This window comes from Podarcis bocagei, assembly GCF_964188305.1.
Source record: "Podarcis bocagei genome assembly, chromosome: 10".
Taxonomy (NCBI): Eukaryota; Metazoa; Chordata; class Lepidosauria; order Squamata; family Lacertidae; genus Podarcis; species Podarcis bocagei.
In genome coordinates this window covers 530,106-556,576 of record NC_138135.1, presented here as the reverse complement: position 1 = coordinate 556,576, position 26,471 = coordinate 530,106, and the positions used below count along the sequence as shown (strand labels likewise).

At 46.4% G+C, this 26,471-nt stretch overlaps 3 protein-coding genes across 5 annotated transcripts in view; all 3 read left to right on the top strand.

The window, feature by feature from the left end:
* Nucleotides 1–5,021, top strand: part of LOC308595664 (uncharacterized protein) — a 152,598-nt gene extending 147,577 nt beyond the window's left edge. For both annotated transcript variants that reach the window (XR_014012096.1, XR_014012097.1), the window contains exon 2: nucleotides 4,709–5,021. The gene's annotated coding sequence lies outside the window, so the exon portion shown is untranslated. The remainder of the gene's footprint in view (nucleotides 1–4,708) is intronic.
* LOC308595633 (uncharacterized protein) overlaps nucleotides 1–26,471 on the top strand; it is a 132,500-nt gene that overhangs the window by 25,298 nt on the left and 80,731 nt on the right. The window lies entirely within an intron of this gene.
* LOC308595616 (uncharacterized protein) overlaps nucleotides 1–26,471 on the top strand; it is a 189,559-nt gene that overhangs the window by 91,935 nt on the left and 71,153 nt on the right. Inside the window, exon 1 of one of the 2 annotated variants that reach the window (XM_081210070.1) lies at nucleotides 66–85. The exons of the other annotated variant lie outside the window; for it this stretch is intronic. The gene's annotated coding sequence lies outside the window, so the exon portion shown is untranslated. Of the gene's footprint in view, nucleotides 1–65; nucleotides 86–26,471 lie in introns of those variants that run through there. 2 annotated transcript variants of the gene reach the window in all.

Here is a 26,471-nt window from a genome sequence, read left to right as displayed (position 1 = left end):
CGCTTTCGGAAAGGGGAGGGAGGAGGCAGGGGACCCCCCCCCGTGGATGTTGCAGGAAAGGGGAATCGGGAGCGAGGAGAAAGAGGTAAAGGGGTCGCGGGGGGAGAGGGGAGAATAGGACCCAGAGACCCCTCCAGCTCCCCCAAGCACCTTCCGTGGGGCCTGGATCCCGGCACGCGTGCTGCGAAGGGGCGGAGATGGGGCGCCCACCCACGAGGACTCCCTGGGGCGCGGAGAAGCGGGTCAGGAAAGGGTTAAGGGGTGCGGGAGGCGCCTAGATAGAGACCTCCCTGTCCCTCCCCATCTCGTCTGGGGGGGGACAAAAGGGACGGAGAGATGGGGGGCTCATGGCGAGGGGTAAGCCGAGCCAAGGGGGCGTCTGGGACGGGAGAGGGAGGGGCCCAAGGGCGGGGAGAGGAGGGAGGGGCACCCTCGGGACAAGGAAGCGAAGCATGGGGGGGGAGGAAGACCAGTCCTTGGGGAGGGGGGGCGTCTCCATCGTGGCTTCTTCGGGGAATCTCCGGAGGGGCCGCCTTGGCTTCTCCCTCCCGCCCAGGAATGCCCCCCCTTCAAGGCGACCAGAGAGGGATCCCTGGAAAGTGGGGGGGGGTAAGCTTGGGACTGGATAACAAGCCTGGCTCACTCCAGTTTAAACCAGCTTCTTCTACCTCCCAAAATCAAGGAAAGTTCAGCATAATCTCATTACAACTGATCCCACCCCCTGCTCTCAGCAGAAAGGAAACTCCCTGATCAGCTAAAATGTTCCAGCTAGAGAAAACTCGAGATTTGAATCACACAGAGTAAAACCACCAGAACCTTCTTAAAGCAATAGACCAGGAATGATTGATCTCTCTACATTAGACCAACACTTTTCTTGGCCTGAAAAATGCAACTATGACACTTTAAAGGTCAGCACCAGCAATTTTGTTACGGTAAAATCTGGGTGCGAGGCTGCTCTGCCACCCAGCTCGTCGGACTAAGTCCGCGGGTCTCTGTGGAGGAAAATGAGCTCAGCCGGAGACAGGAGCAACCTGCAGAAGATCCAAGTTTATTGCGCAACAGGTTCAAGACGAGATTGAACAGCGAGGAAGGGGTGACATGAACTTTTGAAATTTCCCTCTGATACGGAACGGAAGGGGGGGCGCCTCCGTTTCCCCTCTTTCTAGGAACATCCGAGGCGATGACCTCGAGGGTGCCCACCGCACACTCACCCTCAGCCCCCTCACCGTTACATAAGCACCACACTTCTCCCAGACCCCAGTGGAACTTTCCTTTCCCCTTCTTTCTACGAGCGAAATAAGCTCATGTATATATATCCCTATCTCTTGCTATGCCTATTCGCACTCCATACTTATAACGAGTAGACCGTGTGTTGCTGTATCCCCGCTTATTCCTATGGCCGCGCTTTAGCCAATCACAGCCATGCATTCACCCTGCAGAAGCTAGCTCAGGGAGCTCCTGCACGCCTCATTTCACTCCTGACAAGCTGCTGACAGCCCCCCACTGCGAGAACAATGGATCCGAAACCAGGAACCTCGTAAAACTGTCAAAATCCAGTTACAATGTATCCATTCTGTTCCCGCTTGTCAAAATCTTGTTACAATGTATCCATTCTGTTTCCGCTTGTCAAAATCTTGTTACAATGTATCCATTCTGTTTCTGCTTTTGCTCTATAGTACAGAATGGGTTAGAAATCATTGAAATCTTTAGAAATTGATATAAAATCAACCGTAACTCCGATTTCTTCGCTCTCGGTGTCATTCAACTCAGTTCCCCTTGGACTCCATGATGCTATCCCTACTTCCATAATCCCCGAAGCGGCAGGTCACGTACGCAGGAATTTCTTAATCCTGTCAGATCGTTTCACCAAACCTTTCCTCTAGGCAATATTAGGTGGCAGACGATGCATATCTCTGACCCATTGTCTTGCCACCACCGGTACTCAATAAATGTGTATCTATGTATATTTCCCGCTCCGCATGTTCCCCCTCCCTCATCCGAAATGTTAATTAATGTAATCCCACCTTTTCGTAATGTATTCATGACGTGTAAAGATGTAACTTGCGAAACCCAACCTGCCCATAATGTATTCATGACGTTTCATGCACTGTATTCTGGGACACGGAGGGAACTTTTAAAAGTCTATGTCACCCCATTCTCGGGGTTCAATCCCATCTTGAACCTGTTGCGCAATAAACTTTGGGTCTCCGCAGTTTGCTCCTGTGTCCGGCTGAACTTATTTTTCCGCTAGGACCCGCGGACTTAGTCCGACGAGCCGGGTGGCAGGGCAACTCCGCACCCGGGATTTTTCCGTGACACCTCCATGCCCCAGAATACAGTGCAAAACACATCCCAGTTACATCATGAATACATTAAGAAGAGGTTGGGTTACACAGACTACATCATGAATACATTAAGAAGAGGTTGGGTTACACAGATTACATCATGAATACATTAAGAAGAGGTTGGGTTACACCGGATTAACATATGGAGGAGGGAGGGGGGAATATGCAGAGCTGGAGATATGCGCAGATAAGCACTTCCTGAGTACCGGTGATGAGAAGACAGTGGTCCATGTATGCACAGTCTGCCACCTGGCATTGCCCGGAGGAAAGGCTTGGCAGAGTGATTTGACAGGATTAGGGTCTTGACACCTTGCTTGAGGGATTATGGAGGACAGGGGAGGTGTCATGGAGTCCTAGAGAAATTGAGCAAATTGGCATGTTGAGTTTCTATGAATTTTATAGATTTTAGTCCCTTTTGACATTAACAATTGGAAATAAATGGATATATTGTAGCGAAGAAGAAGGTGAAGAAGACATGCCCCCCCCCTTCCGCATCAGTTTGGATTGTGGTTGGAAATGCACTGGGAGGCCATGAAGACCCTTCAGGACCAGTGTTATGTGGTCTCAGTGGCTTGGATCTCCTTATCTTGCTCCTATCTCCGGCTGAGCTCATTTTCTTCCGCTAGGACCTGCGGACTTAGTCCGACGAGCTGGGTGGCTGAGTAGACTCACCCCCGGATTTTACCGTAACATAGTCCAGCTGCCACATTCTGGATTAGCTGCCATTTTCAAGTCACCTTCAAAGGTGCCATGTAGAGCACATGGCAGTACTCCAAGCAGGAGATAACCAGAGCATGCACCACTCTGGCGAGGCAGTCCGTGGGAAAGGAGGGCCTCATCCTATGTACCAGATGGAGCTGGTAGACAGCTGTCCTGGACACATAACTGACCTGCACCTCCATGGACAGCTGGGAGTCCAAAATGACCCCCAGGCTGTGCCCCTGGCCCTTTAGGGCTACAGTTACCCCATTCAGGACCAGGGAGTCCCCCACACTCGCCTGCCCCTTGTCCTCCCCCAAAACAGTACTTCTGTCTTGTCAGGATTCAATCTGTTAGCCACCATCCATCCTCAAACCACCTCCAGGCACCAACACAGGGCATTCAACGCCTTCACTGGTTACAATTTAAATGAGAAGAAGAGCTGGGTATGATCCACATACTGGTGATCACCCAGCCCAAAACCCCTGATGATCTCTTCCAGCAGCTTCATATAGATATTAAAAAGCATGGGGGAGAGGACGGAGCCCTGAGGCACCCCATAAGTGAGCACCCAGTGGGCTGTACACTCATTCCCCAACACCACTCTCTGGACACGGCCCAGGAGGAAGGAGCGCTCCCAGCTCCCCTAGATGGTCCAGAAGGACACCATGGCCAAAGGTCTCCAAAGCCAATGAGAGATCCAGCAGAACCAGGAAACAGCTTTCCTCTCAATATCTATCCCATTGGAGATAATCAGCCAGGGCAGTTCAAGTCCCATGATGAGGTCTGAATCCCCATTGGAAGGATCAGGGTGGCAGGAGCTTTCCTGGTCCTGCAGCCCACAAAAGCTTCAGCCACAATACTTCTACAGTGGTACCTCGGGTTAAGTACTTAATTCATTCCGGAGGTCCATTCTTAACCTGAAACTGTACTTAACCTGAAGCACCACTTTTGACTAATGGGGCCTCCCGCTGCCACCGCGCCGCCGGAGCACGATTTCTGTTCTCACCCTGAAGCAAAGTTCTTAACTCGAGGTACTATTTCTGGGTTAGCAGAGTCTATAACCTGAAGCGTATGTAACCTGAAGCGTATGTAACCTGAGGTACCACTGTAATAGCTTTCAAGGGGCCACTGGATACTTTGTCTTTTCAAATACTTTTACAGGGACGTATGATGTAAACAGCACTTCTTCTTTTCCTTGTTCCACATCAGAGAGACTTTGATACACAGGTCTGAGCTCATCTCTCTGCCTGAAACTGCTGTGTTAGCAGTACTGCCAGGCTGGACAGGGTGTTTGGGGGTCCTGGGCTGCCTAGACAACAAGACCCCCTTCTCAGCCTGGCTGATATGGTCCCAAGGAAAGCAGAGCAGTACGTTAGGCACCAGCTTGGCTGCAGGAGTTGAATGAAGAAGGTGTGCAGGACACCATCCAACCGTCTTAGAGACTCCACTCTGGATTTGTGTGGGTTTCCCTCCATAGCCTTTTCTTCTCCTGAACATAACTCACGAGGCAGTGAAGGTTTAGGACCAGAGTTTTCCTTCTTGATGGGCTTACTTCCCCGGTTGACGATCCCATCGGCCCTTCACTTTCCTCTGCAGGATGGGCAGAATCTGCCTTCTAGACTGTGGGATTCACTGTTCTTCTCATCCTCTCTATCCACCAGGGCCTGCCATCACCGGCAGCAGAATTCCCCAACCCCCCAAGGATTTGAGACCCATCAACAATCCTCACCTGGTTTTGCCGGCCAGTTGAAGCCATTCCTGGGATCATGGCCCCTGACAGCTTCTGGAAGCCACAGGTGAGAGCTGAGTGCAGAGTGGGGACCAATGGTGGATAAATTACCCCATAAGGTGCATGACATGTCCCCCAGCAAAGGACCTACTGCTCCCCAACACCCCATGACATAATATAATTATGATATTTGAGACAGAACAGGAATAAATTCATGTCTCTAGTAATAACACAACTTCAGGCCATCAATAAATCAACACTACATATTCAAGGTTGAAGTTTTCACTAAGTACAGTTTTCCATTTGCCTTGAATATCTAGCTTTTTCAGTGTCATTTTAGGATAGTCAGAAGACAGGCACGAGATCAGGCAGCACATCATTATTATAAGGAGCAATGGGGGTGGGTGTTTCCGTCTGGGATTCCCATGCGCCAGCTGCTTTCCTTCTGCTTCTCCTGCTCTCTCCATGCAATGTGAGGCATGTAGACAGAGCTTCATCTCCCAGAACAGGAGCTTCCCTGAGCACCCATTCAGCTGGCGCCAAGCACCAAGCCTTGCCACTAGTTCTCTGACTGATCCAGACCACAGTCCCTGGAAAGGATGTAGACCTGGGTCTCCCAAAATGGTCCACTTGGACCTCTTGAGGCCATTGGGACTGTGAAGGTGACTCATGAAGATCTAGAGGTGGAAACAGGGCTGGATGGAGGATTATAATAATATAATCATAATAATTTATTATTTATACCCCGCCCATCTGGCTGAGTTTCCCCAGCCACTCTGGGCAGCTCCCAATCAAATGTTTAAAACAGTACAGCGTTAAATATTAAAAACCTCCCTGAACAGGGCTGCCTTCAGATGTCTTTTAAAGATAAGATAGCTATGGCTATTGTTATCAGCCGTGACTCCCGCTAATTGATTTACGAACCTCAATTAGCTCTTCCCTGCCCGGCACACTTCTTCTGCCACATGCTCTGCTCCGAGCTCTCCGTCACGGCTGAGCAGAGTTTCGCACAGCGGTGTAAACTGTCACGTAGTTTGGCTTCCAGACAAACTCACACAGAGTCCAGGTTTGTCTATCTACAGCTTTTATTCCGATATTCCCCAGGATTCTCCTGGACTAGTTGCAGCCATCACAGCACTGCGTCTGTTCCCCACAGCTCACATAGTGGGACTGGCAAACTTTGCCCAAAGCTCCTCCCCAGCTTCTAAAATTGACGTCAGAATGGTGAGGCATCATGGGAACAACTTAACCTCTTAAGTTCCAACTCCAACACCCCCTCTTGCTGAACCATTCTGACAAGACCTTTTTTTGAGTTCAACACCTTTCCCTTTTGCCTTGAGCCTCTTCCCGGCATCTTTCCCAGGCACCTGTTGAACCCCTTCAACACTCCCAGAATCACACTGTGCGACACTTTTCCACGCACCCGTGACCTGAAACCCCCCTGACCCACTTGGGCCAGCAGTTGTGTCTTCTCCGTCAGACTTTTCCCCCTCTGACTTGACAACCCGTCCGTGAGCTTTCTCCATTACGCTTACCGGAGATGAAGCCACACACCTGGACATTCCTTTCACAACCCTTGGAGATGCCCAAACCTGCCCTGACCCCTGACCCTGGACCTGGTCCCCATCACCGGGATCTGAACCCTGATTCTGGACCTGGTCCCCGTCACCGGGATCAGCCTCTGCCTCCCTCTCCTCCTCTTGAGGAGACTTTGCACCCGTCACCTGGTGACGTATTCCCTTTTCCTTGAAAAACTTCTCCAGAGCAGACCCAGTAAACTGTGACCCTCGGTCGCTCCTGAACTCTTGCACCCTGGTGGAGAACCTTCGTTCCACCCCCGCAACCCAATCCTGGATCAGTTGCGTCACCTCCCCCTGTGATTTGAGAGAGAAACTCCAGCCAACCTGGCTGTGGTTACCTGTCAGCGACAGCACATACCTGGCCCCACCCAGACTCTCAGACCTCTTGGATCCTGACAGATCTGTGTGAACAAGCTCAAAGGGCTCTTTGGTTACCCTCCCAAACCCGGGAAAACCAAGTACCTTTGCACCTTTGCATGCCCTGCACCCTTGGGACCTCCCACCTTGTGTGATTTTACACCCTTTTGTGCACCTGTGCAACTTTTGCACATGACTGGGAACCTTAGCACATTGCACCTGTGCTTTTCCAGCATTCCCACCACCCTCCAGAGGTGTCCCCAGAACAAAGACATTGTTCTCCCTCTGCACGTTGACCCGTTGTCTCCCTCCTCTGAAAATGGAACAGGTGTCATTTTCAAAACGAGCATTGTATCCCTGCTTCATTAGAGCTGATACAGATAACAGACAACAATTCAGTCCCGGCACAACGTAGACCTTTAGCTCCGCCTGGTGACGCCTGACAGTAGCATCCAAAACCCAGCGCATCACCATGTCCTGGCTGGAGTTGTTCTTCACAGTTGCCATGCCAATAAATGTCCCACTGCCCCCTCTGTCCTTGGCAGCCTCTGAAACCGCAACTTCTTCCGTTGCTCCGAAGACTGGACTTATCCCAGAGTTCCCAGACAACTCTGCAGCCGTTATCTGATAAGTCCCTTCCTGGCACCTGGCACGTCCACCAGCCTCAGTCTCACGCCTGGATGTTTTTCCAGACCGGTTGCCATGGTAACCCGACTGGTTCCCATGGGAGTTGACCTTGACAACATCCTGTCTTGCCTCTCTGCTCCGGTGGGGGCAATCTCGCCGCAGATGTCCCGGTGCTTTGCACACGTAGCAACGACGAACTCCAGTGGAAAAACACTGCCTGGGGCCTTTTACAGCTGGCCTGGCCCTCCTTCTTCCGGAAAAGCACTCCTAGCCAGATCCGCCCCCTCTGAACTGCCGCTTCAGTCCAGCAGGTTCAGTGGAAAACTTTTCAAACTTGCCTTTGGAACTTTCCGCCCCCCCGACTTGCTCACTAGCACTCCTTGAGGCTAGATCATCAGGAACAGGGGCTCCAGCCATCTCTAGGCTTTCGTATTCCTCCCCCAGGGCTCTGGCCTCCTGCTGAAGCTTCACAGCAAACACAGCAGAACATCCCCAGACAGCCCTTGCTCAACTTCTTAGAGTGAGCTGCTCAAACGCAATGTCCTCCAAGACCTGGCTGTCTGCCATTGTCTTCCCGTTCCTCAAGCTGTTTAAACGTAGCTTGAAACACCTCCTGGCCATCTGCCATCTTCCCCCGGGGCCCAGCGTACTCACGTAAACAACCAGCCGCTGCTCAGTTCCCGGTTTTGCAGATCAGCTCTCCTGCTTCTCACAATTTTAAGCAGAACTCCAAGCTGGCATCAGCATCGTCGTCAGCTTGCCTTTTTGCTTCTGCCTCCGCCTCTTGCCGTCTCTGCTCGACACCGCAGATTTTACAGCTCCCGGCAGACTCTTCCGTGACAGGTTTACAAGCGGTAATTAAGGACATCCATAACCTATGGCTATTGTTATCAGCCGTGACTCCCGCTAATTGATTTACGAACCTCAATTAGCTCTTCCCCTGCCCGGCACGCTTCTTCTGCCGCATGCTCTGCTCCGAGCTCTCCGTCACGGCTGAGCAGAGTTTCGCACAGCGGTGTAAACTGTCACGTAGTTTGGCTTCCAGACAAACTCACACAGAGTCCAGGTTTGTCTATCTACAGCTTTTATTCCGATATTCCCCAGGATTCTCCTGGACTAGTTGCAGCCATCACAGCACTGCGTCTGTTCCCCACAGCTCACATAGTGGGACTGGCAAACTTTGCCCAAAGCTCCTCCCCAGCTTCTAAAATTGACGTCAGAATGGTGAGGCATCATGGGAACAACTTAACCTCTTAAGTTCCAACTCCAACAATAGCTGCTTATTTCCTTCACATCTGAAAGGAGGGTGTTCCACAGGGTGGGCGCCACTACTGAGAAGGCCCTCTGTCTGGTTCCCTGTAACCTCATTTCTCACAATGAGGGAACCGCCAGAAGGCCCTCGGAGCTGGACCTCAGTGTCTTTATGATGCAGAGGATGGGGAATGTCCAAAGGAACGATGGACCAGAGAAAGAGAGGGCCTGCATGAACAGAGAGCAGCTGCCTTTCCTGTGAGGAAACAATTGATTTGAAAAGGCTGTATTCCAAGATCATGCTGCGCTATTAACGATGATTGAGGATTATGAAAGGTTGCTGCTGCATTACTATCATTTGATGACATTGCTTTTTCATTTGCTGTGCGTAAGAGGAGTGGGGTGGGTGTTTAGTTGGGTGCCGGAATTTGTTTAATTTAATTATGGTGTGTTTGTAACATTCTCTTTTTTTGTTTGTTTTATTGTTTTGTTAGTTTGTTTTTTGTATAGGTTTTAATTTGATTTTGAGGGGAGGGGTCAGGGCTGCCTGGGAGTGGATCCCAACAAACAAAATGGCTGGGGCAGGTTCCACGGGGGGGGGGGAGGTACTGGGACAACCAACCTCAGTGATCACGGGTAGGAGGAGGAGCTACGCTAAGACCAGACCACGTCATTACCGAGGAAGCGGGCTTAGTCGTTGTCTCAGGACTATCCCTGCCTCCAGGTCTGGTCTTGACCAGACGGGATACTGGAATCAGCAAAGGGATACCCACACAACCTGAAGGTGCTGCTGTGCAATGCCAGGTCAATGATCCATAAAACCATTGTGATCCATGACTTGATCGTGGATGGAGGGCTTGACCTGGCATGTGTAACAGAGGCTTGGTTGGGTGAAGCAGATGGGCCTGTCCTTGCCGCTGCTTGCCCACCAGGTTTCTCTTACGCACAGCAACCCAGGTCATGTGGGCGGGGAGAGGGGGGTTGCAGTGATTTTTAGGAAGTCATTAGTTTGCACCAGGCGTCCTATTGGGAAGACCCAGTTTTCTGAGTGCATGTTCTGGAAGTTGGGCAATAGGGGCAGTACAGGATTCCTTTTGGTGTACCGACCCCCCCTCCCCTGCTTCACCAAGGATTCCCTGCCCGAGCTGCTTCAGGTCATGGTGGATGTTTTCCTGGAGACACCTAGTTTGGTTGTCCTAGGGGATTTTAACATCCATGCCAACATGACCTTACAAGGGGCCGCTCGGGACTTTGTGGAAAGCATGGCCTCCATGGGGCTGTCCTTGAATAGGTCTGGCCCAACCCATAGCCGCGGACATGCCTTGGACCTGGTGCTTACCTCTATGGATGTTTGTGATCTGACACTAAGTAAAAGCAATAAAAAAGAAGTGCCATGATCAGATCACTTCCTGGTGCAACTGGACTTCTCCGCGACCCTTCCCCTCTGCAGGGAGGTGGGACCGATTTGGCTAGAGCACCGGTGGCGGATGACCCATTCTGAAGCTCACCGGACATGGGTTAGAGCCGAATGTTGAGCCTACCAAGTTGCGGTAGTGACGGCGAAAACTACTTTCTTCACCGCCTCTATTGCATCTGCAGAAAACAGCAGCAGGAGACTTTTTCAGGCGGTTCGCAATTTAGCAGAACCACCTGCTCCATCAGGGCTCAGTGCGGCCCACATGATCTCCTGCAATGATTTTGCAAAGTTTTTTTTCAGATAAAGTCGCTCAGATTCACTCAGGTCGCTCAAGTCGCTCAGGTAGACTCCACCGTGGCATCAGGGCCAGGGCGGGAGAGTGCTAGAGTCTGTCTAGTCAAGTTGTGTGGGATCAATTCCAACCTGTTACCCCCAAGGATGTGGACAGACTGCTTGGACGAGTGAAACCAACCACTTGTCTCCTGGATCCTTGCCCATCCTGGCTTATAAAAGCTAGCCAGGAAGGGCTGGGCGATGGGCTTGGTGGCGTGGTGAATGCTTCCCTCCATGAGGGAGCCTTTCCAGACCCGCTGAAAGAAGCAGTTCTTAAACCGCTTCTTAAAAAACCATTTTTAGATGCGGCCACGATGCCCAACTATCGCTGAGTCTCAAATCTTCCATTCTTGGGCAAGGTGATTGAGCGAGTAGTTGCTGAACAACTCCAGGCACGCCTGGAAGAAGCGGACCATTTGGATCCCTTCCAGTCGGGATTCAGGCCTCATCATGGGACTGAAACTGCCTTGGTCGCATTGGTTGATGATCTCTGATGGGCTAGGGACAAAGGTTTCCTAGTTCTGCTGGATCTGTCAGCGGCCTTTGATACCATTGAGCATAACATCCTTCTGGACCGTCTTGAGGGGCTGGGAGCTGGGGGCACTGTCATACAGTGGTTCCGCTCCTTCCTCCTGGGCCGTGTCCAGAAAATGGTGTTGGGGGATGAGTGTTCAGACCACTGGGCTCTCACTTGTGGGGTGCCTCAGGATTCTGTACTCTCCCCCATGCTTTTCAACATCTACATGAAGTCGCTGGGAGAGATCATCAGGGGGTTTGGGCTGGGTGTTCATCCATATGTGGATGATACCCAGCTCTACGTCTCTTTCAAATCAGAACCAGTGAAGGTCCTGTGTGAGTGTCTGGAGGCGGTTGGAGGATGGATGGTGGCTAACAGATTGAGGTTGAATCCTGACAAGATAGAAGTACTGCTTTTGGGGGACAGGAGGCGGGCAGGTGTGGAGGATTTCCTGGTCCTGAATGGGGTAACTGTGCCCCTGAAGGACCAGGAGCGCAGCCTGGGAGTCATTTTGGACTCACAGCTGTCCATGGAGGCGCAGGTCAATTCTGTGTCCAGGACAGCTGTCTACCAGCTCTATCTGGTACGCAGGCTGAGAGCCTATCTGCCTGTGGACTGCCTTGCCAGAGTGGTGCATGCTCTGGTTATCTCCCACTTGGACTGCAATGCGCTATACGTGGGGCTACCTTTGAAGGTGACCCAGAAACTAAAACTAATCCACAATGCAGCAGCTAGACTGGGGACTGGGAGCGGCCACCGAGACCACATAACACCGGTCTTGAAAGACCTACATTGGCTGCCAGTACGTTTCCGAGCACAATTCAAAGTGTTTGTGCTGACCTTTAAAGCCCTAAACGTCCTCGGTCCAGTATACCTGAAGGAGCGTCTCCACCCCTCATTGTTCTGCCTGGACACTGAGGTCCAGCTCTGAGGGCCTTCTGGCGGTTCCCTCACTGCGAGAAGCAAAGTTACAGGGAACCAGGCAGAGGGCCTTCTCGGTAGTGGCACCCTCCCTGTAGAACGCCCTCCCACCAGATGTCAAAGTGATAAACAACTACCAGACTTTTAGAAGACATCTGAAGGCAGCCCTTTTTAGGGAAGCTTTTAATGTTTGATGTATTACAGTATTTTAATGTTTTTCTGGAAGCTGCCCAGAGTGGCTGGGGAAGCCCAGCCAGATGGGCAGGGTATAAATAATAAATTATTATTATTATTATTATTATTTCATAAAAATTGGGAACATGGGTAGGAAGCGGGGGAATGTAGGAGATGTGTGAAATAAGAGAAGGGGCAAATGGTGTTTGATTTGTTCTTTCCCTTTGTTCTCTTCCTTGGAATCCAAAAAGGACTTCCTCTCTGCCCACTCTGAAGAATGTCAGAATTCCGGGGGACGGGAATAGACATTGAAATGTGAGAAATGTGGAATATGCTTCACTGAATGAGCACACATAGCTCACATCAACAAACTCACAGGAGAGAAACCTTTTAAAGATTTGAAGTGTGGAAAGAGTTTCACTGATAGTGAAAAACCTAGAATACATCAGCGGACTGCCATGGGTAAGAAAGGATTCCAATGCAGGGAGTGTGGGAAGAGCTTCAGTCGGAGTGGAAACCTTAAATTACACCAAAGGACTCACACAGGGGAGAAGGGAGAAACCATTTAAATGTATGGAGTGTGGAAAGAGCTTCAGTCAGAATGGAGACCTTAGAAATCATCAACGGACTCACACAGGGGAGAAACCATATCAATGTATCGAGTGTGGAAAGAGCTTTAGTCATAGTGGAAGACTTAGACTACATCAACGGACTCACACAGGGGAGAAACCATTTAAATGTATTGAATGTGGAAAGAGCTTTAGTAACAATGGAAGCCTTAGACTACATCAACGGATTCACACAGGGGAGAAACCATTTAAATGTATGGAGTGTGGAAAGAGCTTCAGTCAGAATGGAAACCTTAGAATACATCAACGTACACATACAGGGGAGAAACCGTTTAAATGCATGGCTTGTGGAAAGAGCTTTAGTGATAATGGAACCCTTAGAAAACATCAACATTTTCACACAGGAGAGAAACCATTTAAATGTATGGAGTGTGGAAAGAGCTTCAGTTTCAGTTCAAACCTTAGACAACATCAACGGACTCACACTGGGGAGAAACCATTTAAATGCATGGAGTGTGGAAAGAGCTTTAGTCAAAATGCGCACCTAACTTTACACCATCAAACTCACACAGGTGAGAAACCATTTAGATGTATGGAGTGTGGAAAGAGCTTCATTCAGATTGGAAACCTTAGAATGCATCAACGGACTCATACAGGGGAGAAACCATATACATGTATGGAGTGTGGAAAGAGCTTCAGTCAGAGTGGAGAGGTTAAATCACATCAACGGACTCACACAGGGGAGAAACCATTTAAATGCATGGAGTGTGGAAAGAGCTTTAGTTACGATGCAGGCCTTAGACAACATCAACGGACTCACACAGGAGAGAAACCATTTAAATGTATGGAGTGTGGAAAGAACTTCAGTCAGAGTGGACACCTTAGACAACATCAACGGACTCACACAGGAGAGAAACCATTTCATAGAATCATAGAATCATAGAGTTGGAAGAGACCACAAGGGACATCGAGTCCAACCCCCTGCCAAGCAGGAAACACCATCAGAGCACTCCTGACATATGGTTGGCAAGCCTCTGCTTAAAGACCTCCAAAGAAGGAGACTCCACCACACTCCTTGGCAGCAAATTCCACTGTTGAACAGCTCTTACTGTCAGGAAGTTCTTCCTAATGTTTAGGTGGAATCTTCTTTCTTGTAGTTTGGATCCATTGCTCCGTGTCCGCTTCTCTGGAGCAGCAGAAAACAAGCTTTCTCCCTTCAACCTTTCTATGTGACATCCTTTTATATATTTGAACATGGCTATCATATCACCCCTTAACCTCCTCTTCTCCAGGCTAAACATGCCCAGCTCCCTTAGCCGTTCTTCATTTAAATTTAAATGTATTCATTTAAATGTATGGAGTGTGGAAAGAGCTTTAGTTACGATGCAGGCCTTAGACAACATCAACGGACTCACACAGGAGAGAAACCATTTAAATGTATGGAGTGTGGAAAGAGCTTTAGTTACGATGCAGGCCTTAGACAACATCAACGGACTCACACAGGGGAGATACCATATAAATGTATGGAGTGTGGAAAGAGTTTTAGTGATAGTGGAAGCCTTAGAACACATCAACGAACTCACACAGGGATGAAACCATTTCAGTGTATGGAGTGTGGAAAGAACTTCAGTCAGAGTGGACACCTTAGACAACATCAACGGACTCATACAGGGCAGAAACCATATAAATGTGTCGATTGTGGAAAGAACTTCAGTCAGAGTGCATACCTTAGACAACATCAACGGACTCACACAGGAGAGAAACCTTTTAAATGTATGGAGTGTGGAAAGAGCTTCAGTTATAGTGGAAACCTGAGAGTACATCAACAGACTCACATCGGTAAGAAACGATTTAAATGTATGGAGTGTGGAAAGAGCTTCAGTCAGAATGGACACCTTAGAAGACACCAGCAGACACACAGGGCAGAAACTGTTTAAATGTATGGCCTGTGGAAGGAGCTTCAGTCAGAGTGGAAGCCTTGATTTATGTCAACAAACTCACACAAAAGACAAACCATATAAATATCAGGAAAGTATTTTGAGGCTCAGTCCTAGTGGAATCCTACATCTACAGACTCATGGACAGGAAGAACTTTAACAGTTGACACCCTACAAACCCATCAACCCTCAAAAGAGGAGAAGCTGTTTAAAGGGAAAGATTGCAGAAAGTGCTTTAGTTATAATGGAGTGTTTAAGGAACATCTAAGAGCCAGTGTGGTGTAGTGGTTAAGAGTGGTTCGTAATCTGGGGAACCGTGTTTGCGTCTCCGCTCCTCCACATGCAGCTGCTGGGTGACCTTGGGCCAGTCACACTTCTTTGAATTGTCTCAGCACCACTCATCTCACAGAGGAAGGGAAAGGAGAATGTTAGCCACTTTGAGACTCCTTCGGGTAGTGATAAAGCGGGATATCAAATCCAAACTCTTCTTCTTCTTCTCAGAGTGGAGAACCCATTAAAATGTATGGAGTGAGGAACGGGTTCCTTTCAGAGTTTACTCTTCTTCACAGCAATGAACTCAGCAGAAAATCCATCTTCAAAGCATGTCATGTATTTGTTCTGGTGTTTATATGTAAAACTGTATAGTAATGAAATAATGAAGGTAATATCCCACAATAATGAGTATAATTTTAGATGTAAGGTGCCTTTTGATAGTGAGGGGGAGAGGGTGAATCTGTATTTCTGGTGGTGAGTGAGGATTAGGGCTGGGCATATATTGATCTCATCCTATACCAGTTTCTAGACTACATTGTGATAACCTTTGGAAAACAATGGATATGGCAATACACCACGAATCACAGTGTGTGTTTCTGGGATGCACATTTGCCTCAAAGCAGCCGGCAGAAAGCTTTGCTTCATGAAGGGCTTCTGCTTGATCGCTCGCCATCACAGTTGGAGATCTCTTTATCGGAGGAGACCTCGGTATATCAAAGGCAGGGGAAACTGCTCCAGCGCAGCAGACCCCCCGGGAAAACCTCAAATCGAGCATTTTGAGGACATGGAATCTGGCAGGTGTCAAAAGTGGGCTCCCCCCTCCCTGGAAAGTTCTGCTTTTGAGCTCTGAGAATGAGGGGGTTGGAGCTGCGACACTTCTGAGAAAAAGCTTCCTGTGATTATACGAAGCTGCGAGACTGTGAGGCATTAGCGGTCAATTCTTCCAACATCAAAAGGACTGTATTGTGTGTACCTTTTACGTTTGGATTATATATGGCTAATGTAGGGGTTGTGCTGACAAGCTAGCTGAGATAATGCTGTACAAGAGATTTATTGCTAAGCTTCAAAGCAGTTACAAGAGTTCAAAAGCACACTTCATCTCTCGGAGTCAGATGAATCGTCTGACTTTTTTTACGCCTCCCCCAGCAAGCCCATTTCCTGAGTCCACGCCTCTTGCTTCCTCTGCTCTGTGAGTGGCTGGTTCCCAGTACTGGCTCCCCCCTCCCAGCTTCCTCCTCTGAAGTGGAAGAGAAACTGCTAATTACCGGCTTGGGCTCTCTGTACTTGCCTCTCTGCTTCCCCCTCAGCTCTTTCGCAGCCTCCAATTCCCTGACATCCACCCCTCCTCAAAGGCCCCCTCCCCCTCAGGAGAATCGACCATCCCCAATTTATCCTTCTCCGGAGTGGCGGGGGTGAAGCCTGGAAAACTACCTTCCTCCTCATCCATATCTTCAAAAACCGTCCTCCAGTCCTCCCTCAAACCCACAGTTCCTCGTGTTCCCCAATAGACACTTTCCTCTTCTTCTTCCTCTTCGTCAGATGGTGGGAATCCCTCGAAATCCTCTTCATCGTCCGTCGGCCCGAACACCTGTTGGAAAAATCTACCCCGGGGTTTGGGTTTGTCGGGGAAGAAATTGTGGAACTCCTCCACTAGACCCTCATCAGTGATACAACTCTTCGGGACCCAGGTATTCTCTGAACTAGGGGCCCCTTCCCACGCCACCAGATACTCTTGCCTCTCTGCTTCCCCATCAGCTCTTTCGCAGCCTCCAATTCCCTGACAGCTAACTAAAGACCTGACCTCAAGAGTCACTAAATCAGAGATTTGCCCAAGGACTTGTTCTGATCGTAGTGCTGTGTTGACAGAGTTAAAATTGTCTCTACAGGGTACTTTTAGATGGCAGATGAATGATGTTTTACTGAGAAATGAATTGATCGTAAATAAAGCTCAAAAGACCCTAAAGGACTATTTTGAATTGAACCTGAATCCTGGAATTGAAGCAAGGGGTGCAAGTAAAGTGGTAATGCCAGGTATTTTGATTCAACAGAATTCTATCTGAATGAGCAAAAGGAAAAAGTTCTGTCTCAAAGGAGAAAGAGAAAAAGCTAAGATGTAACCCAAAAAATCAACAGATTCAAAAGGAAATTAAACCATTACAATCTTAGTCTTCACAAATAGTAAACCAAGAAATTGAATGGAAAATTATATTGATGAAACAAAAGACTTTTGCATCGGCAAATAAATGCAGAAAATTATTGGCTTGGGGACAGAAAGAGAGTACAATAATGAATATTATGGAAGATGGTAAGAATATTGAGAACCCAACAGAGATTAGAAAATGTTTTCAAAAGTACTATAAGCAGCTTTACAAAAAGGAAAAATGGATAAAATGGAACAGTTTTTGGACAAAAATGGATTGCAGAAAATTCCAGCAGACAAAACAAGCCTACTAAATGAACTGGTTACAAGACAAGAAGTTGAAGGGGCAATTAGAATCATAGAGTTGGAAGAGACCACAAGGGCCATCGAGTCCAACCCCCTGCCAAGCAGGAAACACCATCAGAGCACTCCTGACATATGGTTGTCAAGCCTCTGCTTAAAGACCTCCAAAGTAGGAGACTCCACCACACTCCTTGGCAGCAAATTCCACTGTCGAACAGCTCTTACTGTCAGGAAGTTCTTCCTAATGTTTAGGTGGAATCTTCTTTCTTGTAGTTTGGATCCATTGCTCCGTGTCCGCTTCTCTGGAGCAGCAGAAAACAACCTTTCTCCCTCCTCTATGTGACATCCTTTTATATATTTGAACATGGCTATCATATCACCCCTTAACCTCCTCTTCTCCAGGCTAAACATGCCCAGCTCCTTTAGCCGTTCCTCATAAGGCATCGTTTCCAGGCCTTTGACCATTTTGGTTGCCCTCCTCTGGACACGTTCCAGTTTGTCAGTGTCCTTCTTGAACTGTGGTGCCCAGAACTGGACACAGTACTCCAGGTGAGGTCTGACCAGAGCAGAATACAGTGGCACTATTACTTCCCTTGATCTAGATGCTATACTCCTATTGCCCAAATGAAAATAGGCAAAGCACTGGGACCTGATGCTTTAACTTCCAAGTATTATAAAATATTTAAGGATTGGCTGATACAACCATTGATGGATGTTGTAACAAAATATTAAAGGGGGCAAAGCACCCGAGTCCTGGAAAGAGGCATTCATCACTCTGATACCCAAACCAGATACAGATAGAGCTCAAGTAAGGAATCAGCGACCAATTTCCTTGTTGAATGTGGATTATAAAATATTTGCAAATATTTTGGCTACAAGATTGAAGAAGATTTTGAATAAGCACATACATAAAGATCAGTCAGATTTTTTATCTGAGAGGCATATGAAAGATAATATTAGGAATGTGCTGGAAAGATTAGAGGCAAAAAAGAATCCTAAAGCAATGTTTATGTTTATTGATGCAGAGAAAGCCTTTGATAATGTTTCTTGGAGTTTTATGAAACAGAACTTGTGTAATATGGGGATCGGTCAAAAAATTTTTTAATGGTATTAATGCAATTTACTTGGAGCAGAAAGCAAAAATTATAATTAACAATGTGGTCTCAGAAGAAATTAGGATTGAGAAGGGAACCAGGCAAGGGTGCCCATCCCCCCCCCCACTTTCTATTTCTGTCCTAGAGGTGCTGCTGAATAGGATAAGGAATGATGAGGAAGTTAAAGGCATAGTAGTGGGAACTAAACAATATAAGTTAAAAGTCTTTGCTGATGATTTGGTATTGACTTTACAGGACCCTGAGATCAGTGCAATCAAAGCACTGAAGATAATTCAACAGTTCGGACAAGTTGCAGGTTTCAAATTGAATAAGAATAAAACCAAAGTTTTAGGGGGGGAAATAATGATACATGAAAAACTTAATTTAGAGGAACCCACAGGGCTGAAGTTTGTGAAAAAGGTGAAATATCTGGGTGTAAATATGACTGCAAAAAATGCATTTGTACAAAGACAACTATGAAAAGTTATGGAAAGATATCAAAAGAGATTTGGATATTTGGACAAGGTTGAAACTATCTTTGCTGGGCTGAATTTCTGCGATAAAGATGAATGTATTGCCTAAGGTGTTATTTTTGTTCCAAGTACTCCCTATCATTGATAAGTTGAATTGTTTTAAGGAATGGCAAAAGATATTATCTAAATTTATCTGGCAGGGGGGAAAACCCAGAATTAAGTTTAAATTATTAACAGATGGAAAAGAGAGAGGGGGTTTCTCCCTGCCAGATTTAAGGATTTACTTTGAAGCTGCAGCCTTTTGCTGGCTGAAACAATGGTTTTTATTGGAAGATACAGATGTTTTGGATTTGGAAGGTTTTGATAATGTATTTGGATGGCATGCATATTTATGGTATGACAAGCTAAAAGCTCACAAAAGATTTAAAAATCATATAATTAGAAAATCTTTGGATGATGTTTGGATAAGATACAGGGATTTGTTAGAAAGGAAAACACCCAGATGGATATCACCATTGGGAGCTAAGACCCATAAAAGGTTGAATATGAAAGATACATGGTTGAAGTATAATGATAGTTTGATGGAAGTAGGGGACCAATTTAGATTAAAATCTTATGGTCCATTGAAAGATAAATTAGATGATTGGTTCCAGTACATCCAGATAAATGAAATGTTTAAAATGGATTAGAAAATTGGTTTTCAAACAGAGAAATCCAAACTAGAAATGGAATTATTAGATACAAAAACAAAATACCTATCTAAGATGTATAATTTATTGCTGGAATGGCATACGAGAACGAGAGATGAACAAGTGAAATCTGTAATGATTGAATGGGCCAGGGATGTGGGGCACAATATCATGATGGTGGATTGGGAGAAATTGTGGAAAAAGGAATTGGAAGAAACAAGATTTACCAACTATCGAAGAATGGCAGATGAAGATGATGGACTACATGGAATTTGCCAAACTGACCGGGAGACTCTGAGACCAGAGAGAAGAGATGGTGGAAGAAGATTGGAAGAAGCTTAAGGAATATTTGAAAAAATATGTTAATATTTAAATCTTAGAATAGCTTTGGAAGTGGATATAGGCTGTAGGGTTAGAAGTAGAAGATAGTGTATTTTAAAATAATATTATTTGTAAGCGATAAAATGTGAAGTTAATTTAAGTGTGATAAAAAAAGATGGTTAGAAACTATGATATATGTAAACTGCTAAAGAAGTAAAATGAAAATCAGATAGGTGGGACTCGGGGAAGCCCACCTAACAATGTTTAGAAAAATAAGGATAAGAGAATAATCTGTTTGCATTGTTTGTTTTTCTGTTTGTGTTCTTTATTTGTGTTGTAAAATGAATAATTTTTTTCTGAAAAAAAGAAGAAAGCTTTTCTTCGTGAAGCCCCTGCAGATGCTGAGTTGCTGACTTCCCTCCCAGACGACAGGAAGCGAAAGACACACCTCCATTGCCCTGTGTCCTTCCAGCCTCTTTCCTCCCTTGCTCCCTTCTGCCGGTTTGTGTGCCTGACTTAGATATCCTGTGTGCTGTATTTTTCTATTGCTGAAACTGGATTTGCTCTAAGGAGCCAAGTTTTGTGCCTCACTGTGGACCCAGTGAGAACTGTATGCTTTGAAAGCTCAGGAAACTATTACTGAAGAATTCCTGCTGCTTCTGTGTGTTTCTGACCTCAGTGTGGGACTTGCTCTACACGTGGCCCCTACCCCGCTGATACTTAGCTCATGCCCTGGAGTTGCTCTACTCAAGCATGCAAGACGGTGTGTCTGCATGTGACTGTGGTTTTTTGCACTGTTATGGAAATGACAAGTGGGACCCACATCTTTAAAGTTGTTAAAATAAAAAAATTCCTTCCAGTAGCACCTTAAAGACCAACTAAGTTAGTTCTTGGTATGAGCTTTCGTGTGCATGCACAGTTCTTCAGATACAAGGAACTAAAGTTGTTGCAATGTTACCTATCATCAAACCTTTATTGGCATCACTTACAAACATTCAGAATAAGTAGGCCAGTGCGATCTCGTCGCCATTTCAACAGTACAGTCATTTGCCAAAGGGAAGAAGAGGCAAGCAATCTATTTCATCTCTCCAGCAAGGGCAGGATCCTGCAGCGTACTTTGGCGACAAAAAATCAAATAGAGGAACTTAGCTACTGTCTTGGGGAGCTCCTGGTCTCTCCCCTGGAATAAGAAGTGTACAACCTCCTCCTCTGGTTTCCAGGTTGGAATGCATAGATGGTCTAAAAATTATTGGCAAATAACATCATAGATTTTGCATTTAAGGGCCATGTGAGCTAGAGTTTCCACCAGGTGGGCATCGCATGGGCAGATCCTATCTCCTTCTGCCAAACCCACAAACCTGCCCCAAAGGAGGTTAGTGTTGGTTTCTGCTTCCTTCACTGTGCAGCGAAAGGGCTTGTCACGAGACAGGTGTTTACATTCCACAGTCTGTACTGTTGGAGTTTCTCACGGGAAAGGGAGGCTGGATGTGACGTACACTGGTTTCCTGTTTTTCACTGTGTGATTCTCTCCGAGCTGTTGAGGAGAGAGGATGCATTTCTCTGCTCCTGCAGAGGCAAGATGTCTTTCTGTAATATATCAGCTTTGAACTGTAAATAATAAAGCAATATAGAGTATGCAGCACGTACTCCTCATCCTTCCGCTGGGCACAAGACTCTGCTTTAATCAACACGTGGTTATGGGCTCCAGAAGTCGAATCGGAGTGCCGGCAAAGGATCGGAATGCAGAGGGACAGATCGGAACAAATCTGCTCTGCGCGTAAAAGTGATTGATGAGGTATGTGCTACTGCTCCGGGCAGCCTGCCAGCTTCTAGTTAATTGCTTTATGGCTGGACTTTGAACTTTTAAAGCCGTTTTGCCGGGAATAGGCAAAAGGCTCCCAGGCTCAAGTTACTATGCTGGGGAAATCGAAAGTAACTTTTAAAAGTGCTTTTGGAATAAGGCAGCTGCAGCAGTGACGCAGCAAGATTTAAAGCAGCATATATGACACTGAAGGCTAATGCCAGAGTCATGATGGCCCTTCAGGATGCTTGTGGGATTCCTAAGCTCAACAAGAAAAATTACGCAGACTGGATTTTGTATGCAGAGGCAATTCTGCGGAAAGAGGGTTTGTTTGAGGTGATTACAGAAACCCCCCCCCCCAGTTCCAGTTACAGATGCGTGGGAAGCTAAAGATTCCAAAGCCAGGGGAACTCTTACATTGATAGTATCCCCAGAAGAGCTCTGTCTATTGCGTGATAAGACCTCAGCCAGAGAAATTTGGGACGCTTTGAGAGAGGCTCACTTAAGGACAGAAGCTGGATCCACTATGTTTTACTTTAACAAGCTGCATAATATGGCTCTTGCTGAAGGTGGAGATGTGCGTTTACATCTGATGGAGATGCAAAGTCTGAGGCATGAGCTGCAACAGAGAGGACTCAACTTTCCAGAGGCTGTGTATTCTTTCATGATACTACAATCTTTAGGTTCAGGTTGGGAGTCTGTTGCAACCCAGATTGCTGTGCAACCAACCGCTCAGCTGACAGTGGACTATGTAACTGCCGTGATCCAGAATGAAGCAGATCGCCGGGGTGCTAGCTGCATGGGCAAGGGGGAGTCTTCAAAGACGTCGTCCCTTAGTGCAGTGGAACCACCAGATGGCGCCAAAGCTTTGAAGGCAGTGAAATGCTACTCTTGTGGACGTCTAGGCCATATGAAGAGGGAATGCAGATATCCCAGGGCCAAGACAGAGCAGCGCAGCGAAAGCTCATCGCGTGGAAAAGGCCGAGGCAAAGGCAAAGGTCCGGTGTCTAGGACAACGCAGCACAAGGCTATGGTATCACGCTTCACTCCAAAGGTTGCAGAGGTCCAGAAAACGTCTAGATCTTTCTTCGTTGTTGATTCAGCGGCAACTCACCACATGTGCAACGATAAGAGACTGTTTGTGTCTTTTACACCGCAGGAAGGTGCGATTCACCAGGCGGATGACCACACTATTCCCAGTAAAGGCTACGGAACTGTTGTTCTTCACAGTTTGGACTTATCGATACAGAATGTGCTTTACATGCCAGACGCCAAACATAATCTCCTCAGTGTTGGACAGCTGAATGAGCGGAACATTGACGTGTCCTTCAAGAACAAGAAGTGCATCATCACAAAGAAAAATGATTATGTATTGCATGCTGAATATGTTGATCGTTTATTTGTTTTGTATTATGATGATGTTGAAAAGGATGACACTTGTTGCATTGCAGGTTCTAACAAAAGTTTGCATGCAGGATGTATTCATGATTTTCACCGAAAATTTGGTCATTTGCATTTTGAGGCAGTATCTAAAATGCCTGCCTTGGTTGAAGGTATGACTATTAAACCCTGCAGGTACCACATGAAGTGCAAAGCATGCGCAGCAAACAAGGTGAAAATGGCTGCGAAAGGTAAGGTGTCTAGTAGACAAGCTACAGAACCATACCAGATTGTTCATGCTGATTTGGTTGGACCACTAGCGCCCTCTTTGGGTGGAAATAGGTACTTCATGGTTCTCATTGATGCATTTTCTAGGTATATTTTTGTATACAATCTCAAGCAGAAATCAGAGGCTTTTCCTAGGTTCAAGGAATTCTGTGCTTGGTTGGAAAATGTGCATGGTAAGAAGATAAAGACTCTTTTCAGTGATCGCGGGGGAGAATTCACTTCTCAGCAGTTTGAAGCTTTTCTGACTGAGAAAGGAATTCAACACGATTTGTCTAGTCCTCGCTCGCCATGGCAGAATGGACTTGCGGAACGGGCAAATCAGACATTGCTTCAAGGGTTAAAAACCTTGCTGCATGATGCCAATCTTCCAGAGAGTTATTGGGCCGAATCTCTCTCGTGTTTTGTTTACAGTTACAATCGCAGGTTATCTTCAGCGATTGGTTGTACCCCCTATGAGAAGATGTTTGGCAAGAAGCCATACATCAAACACATGAAGATTTTTGGTTCGGACATGTGGGTTCACTCACCACAAAACTCCAAGTTAGACAAGCGTGGATTGCATGGTATCTTTCTAGGTTATCAGAAAGGGTCTTACAGAATAATGATGACTGACTCTAAGACAATTAAGCTTACGAGAAGTGTTGAGTACAATGCAAAGTGGGGGGAGAATGTGGGAATTTTCCAATGTTATCCTGATGACGATGATGAGACTGAGGATAGTCAAAAGCAACCACAACAACCCACACCCACTGATGAAGGTTCTGAGTCTGAATCTGAAACTGAATCGGGTGATTCAGAGGATTTCAAGAGTGCGAAAGCCTCTATGCGACCCTCTGAAAGCTCTGATCAAGAATTGGAGGAACCATTGTTCACAATAGGTCGTTTTTCTCCTAAGAAGGAAGAGGAGAGTGTTGAAGACTTAAGGCTAATTCGTAGGTCACAGAGAGCCACAAAAGGCAAACCTCCAAAGAGATTTGCTGATGAGTTTGCTACGATAGCAGTAACAGCTGTTAAAAGCTCCAAGAAGGTATTTGAACCTTCAAGTTTCCAAGAAATCCAGGGTTTGGATTCAAAGGAAGCTGAGCCATGGTTAAATGCCATGAAGGCTGAGCTTGATTCCTTAGAAAGGAACAAAACATGGGAACTAGTTCCAGTAGTTCCAGGAATGAAACTGCTTGGAAGCAAATGGGTCTTCAAAGCGAAGACAGATCAAAATGGCAAGATAGTCAGACACAAAGCCAGATTGGTAGCCAGAGGTTTTGCACAGGTACCAGGTGAAGACTATCACGAGACCTACTCACCCACAGTGAGATATGAGAGCATTAGGCTTATGCTCAAGCTAGCTGCAGAGGAAAATCTACACATTAGTCACCATGATATTAATACAGCTTTTCTGTACGGATCTCTGGATGAATCACTTTATATGCTTCCACCTGATGGCGTACAGGTAAAACAGGGATTTGTTTGTGCTCTGAAGAAGTCCCTTTATGGTCTCAAACAAAGTGCACGGTGTTGGCACACAAAACTCACTGAAGTATTGTTTTCTCTAGGTTTTCAGCAAGGGAAAGCTGATCCATGTGTATTTGTCAAAGAGGAGGGGCAAAAGAAACTGTACTGTTTGTTTTATGTTGATGATTTATTATTCTTTTGGAAAGATGTCGCAATGTACAATAACGCCCTAGCTCAACTGAAAGAGCATTTTGACATGAAAGATCTTGGTGAGGTAAACAACTACCTATCTCTGGAAATAGAGAAAGATCAAGATGGTAACATTCTAGTACACCAGTCACGGAAAATTGCTGATGTGTTAAGCAAACTAAACCTGATGGATGCTAACCCTGTAGACACACCGATGACAACAGGTTATCAGGTAGATGACACTGAAGAAGCATTTTCTGACACTACACTGTACAGAAGTGTGCTAGGCAAGCTAAACTTCATTGCCAGATGTTCAAGACCAGACATTGCTGTTAGCTGTAATTTGCTAAGCAGACAAGTCAACAATCCTAGTGTCAAGGATTGGAAAGCTCTGAAACGCATAGCGCGGTATTTGAAAGGCACTATGCATTACAGACTGAGACTTAACAATCAGAAGTCTGGTGGTCTTGAAATATTTGCAGATGCAAGTTTTGGAAGTGACACTACAGACAGGAAAAGTACGTCTGGAGTTTGCTACATGTACAATCAGGGTCTGTTTGATTGGTCATGCAAGAAGCAAACAACAGTTAGCTTAAGTACTTGTGAAGCTGAACTGAATGCACTGTCTTATTCACTTAAGGATTGTGAATGGTTAATACAATTGTGCAAAGATATGAAAATTCCTGTCAAATGTCCAATCCAGGTTTACCAGGACAACAAAGCATGTTTGGCTTTGCTGAAGTCTGAAGGTTGTAAGCAAAGCACAAAGCACTTGCAATTAAAGTTGCAGCATGCTAGGGAATGTATTCAGAAGGGACTCGTAACGGTGTCCTATATGCCAGGTAATGAAATTCCTGCTGATGTATTGTCCAAGATTGTATCAAGGGATCAACACTGTACCTATGTGCAGAAGTTGGGTTTGTGCTGATATTGTACGAACACGCTGCCCAGTGATGTTCACAGAAAGGGGGAGGATGTTGGTTTCTGCTTCCTTCACTGTGCAGCGAAAGGGCTTGTCACGAGACAGGTGTTTACATTCCACAGTCTGTACTGTTGGAGTTTCTCACGGGAAAGGGAGGCTGGATGTGACGTACACTGGTTTCCTGTTTTTCACTGTGTGATTCTCTCCGAGCTGTTGAGGAGAGAGGATGCATTTCTCTGCTCCTGCAGAGGCAAGATGTCTTTCTGTAATATATCAGCTTTGAACTGTAAATAATAAAGCAATATAGAGTATGCAGCACGTACTCCTCATCCTTCCGCTGGGCACAAGACTCTGCTTTAATCAACAGTTAGAAGGATTAGACTTGAACCTAGGCAGAGAAAAAGCCCTTTTTCCTTGCGGGTTAAACAAAAATTGTAAATAATTAAGGTTAAATTCCTGCACCCTAGAGAGTCGAAAATAAAGAGGGGACCATGTTTTTTCCGCAGCTGAGATTAGTTCCTGAAGATCTATGTCCCACAGCCTAGTTTTTAACATGGCCTTGGCTACTGGGAAAGCCATGATGATAATGTTGCAAATATTATGCCTGAATGTATCCTTTCGACTTGACAGCTCGGGGAAGATACCTAGCTTTATAAATGTGTAGAAAATCCATACTTTAACTGACTCTCC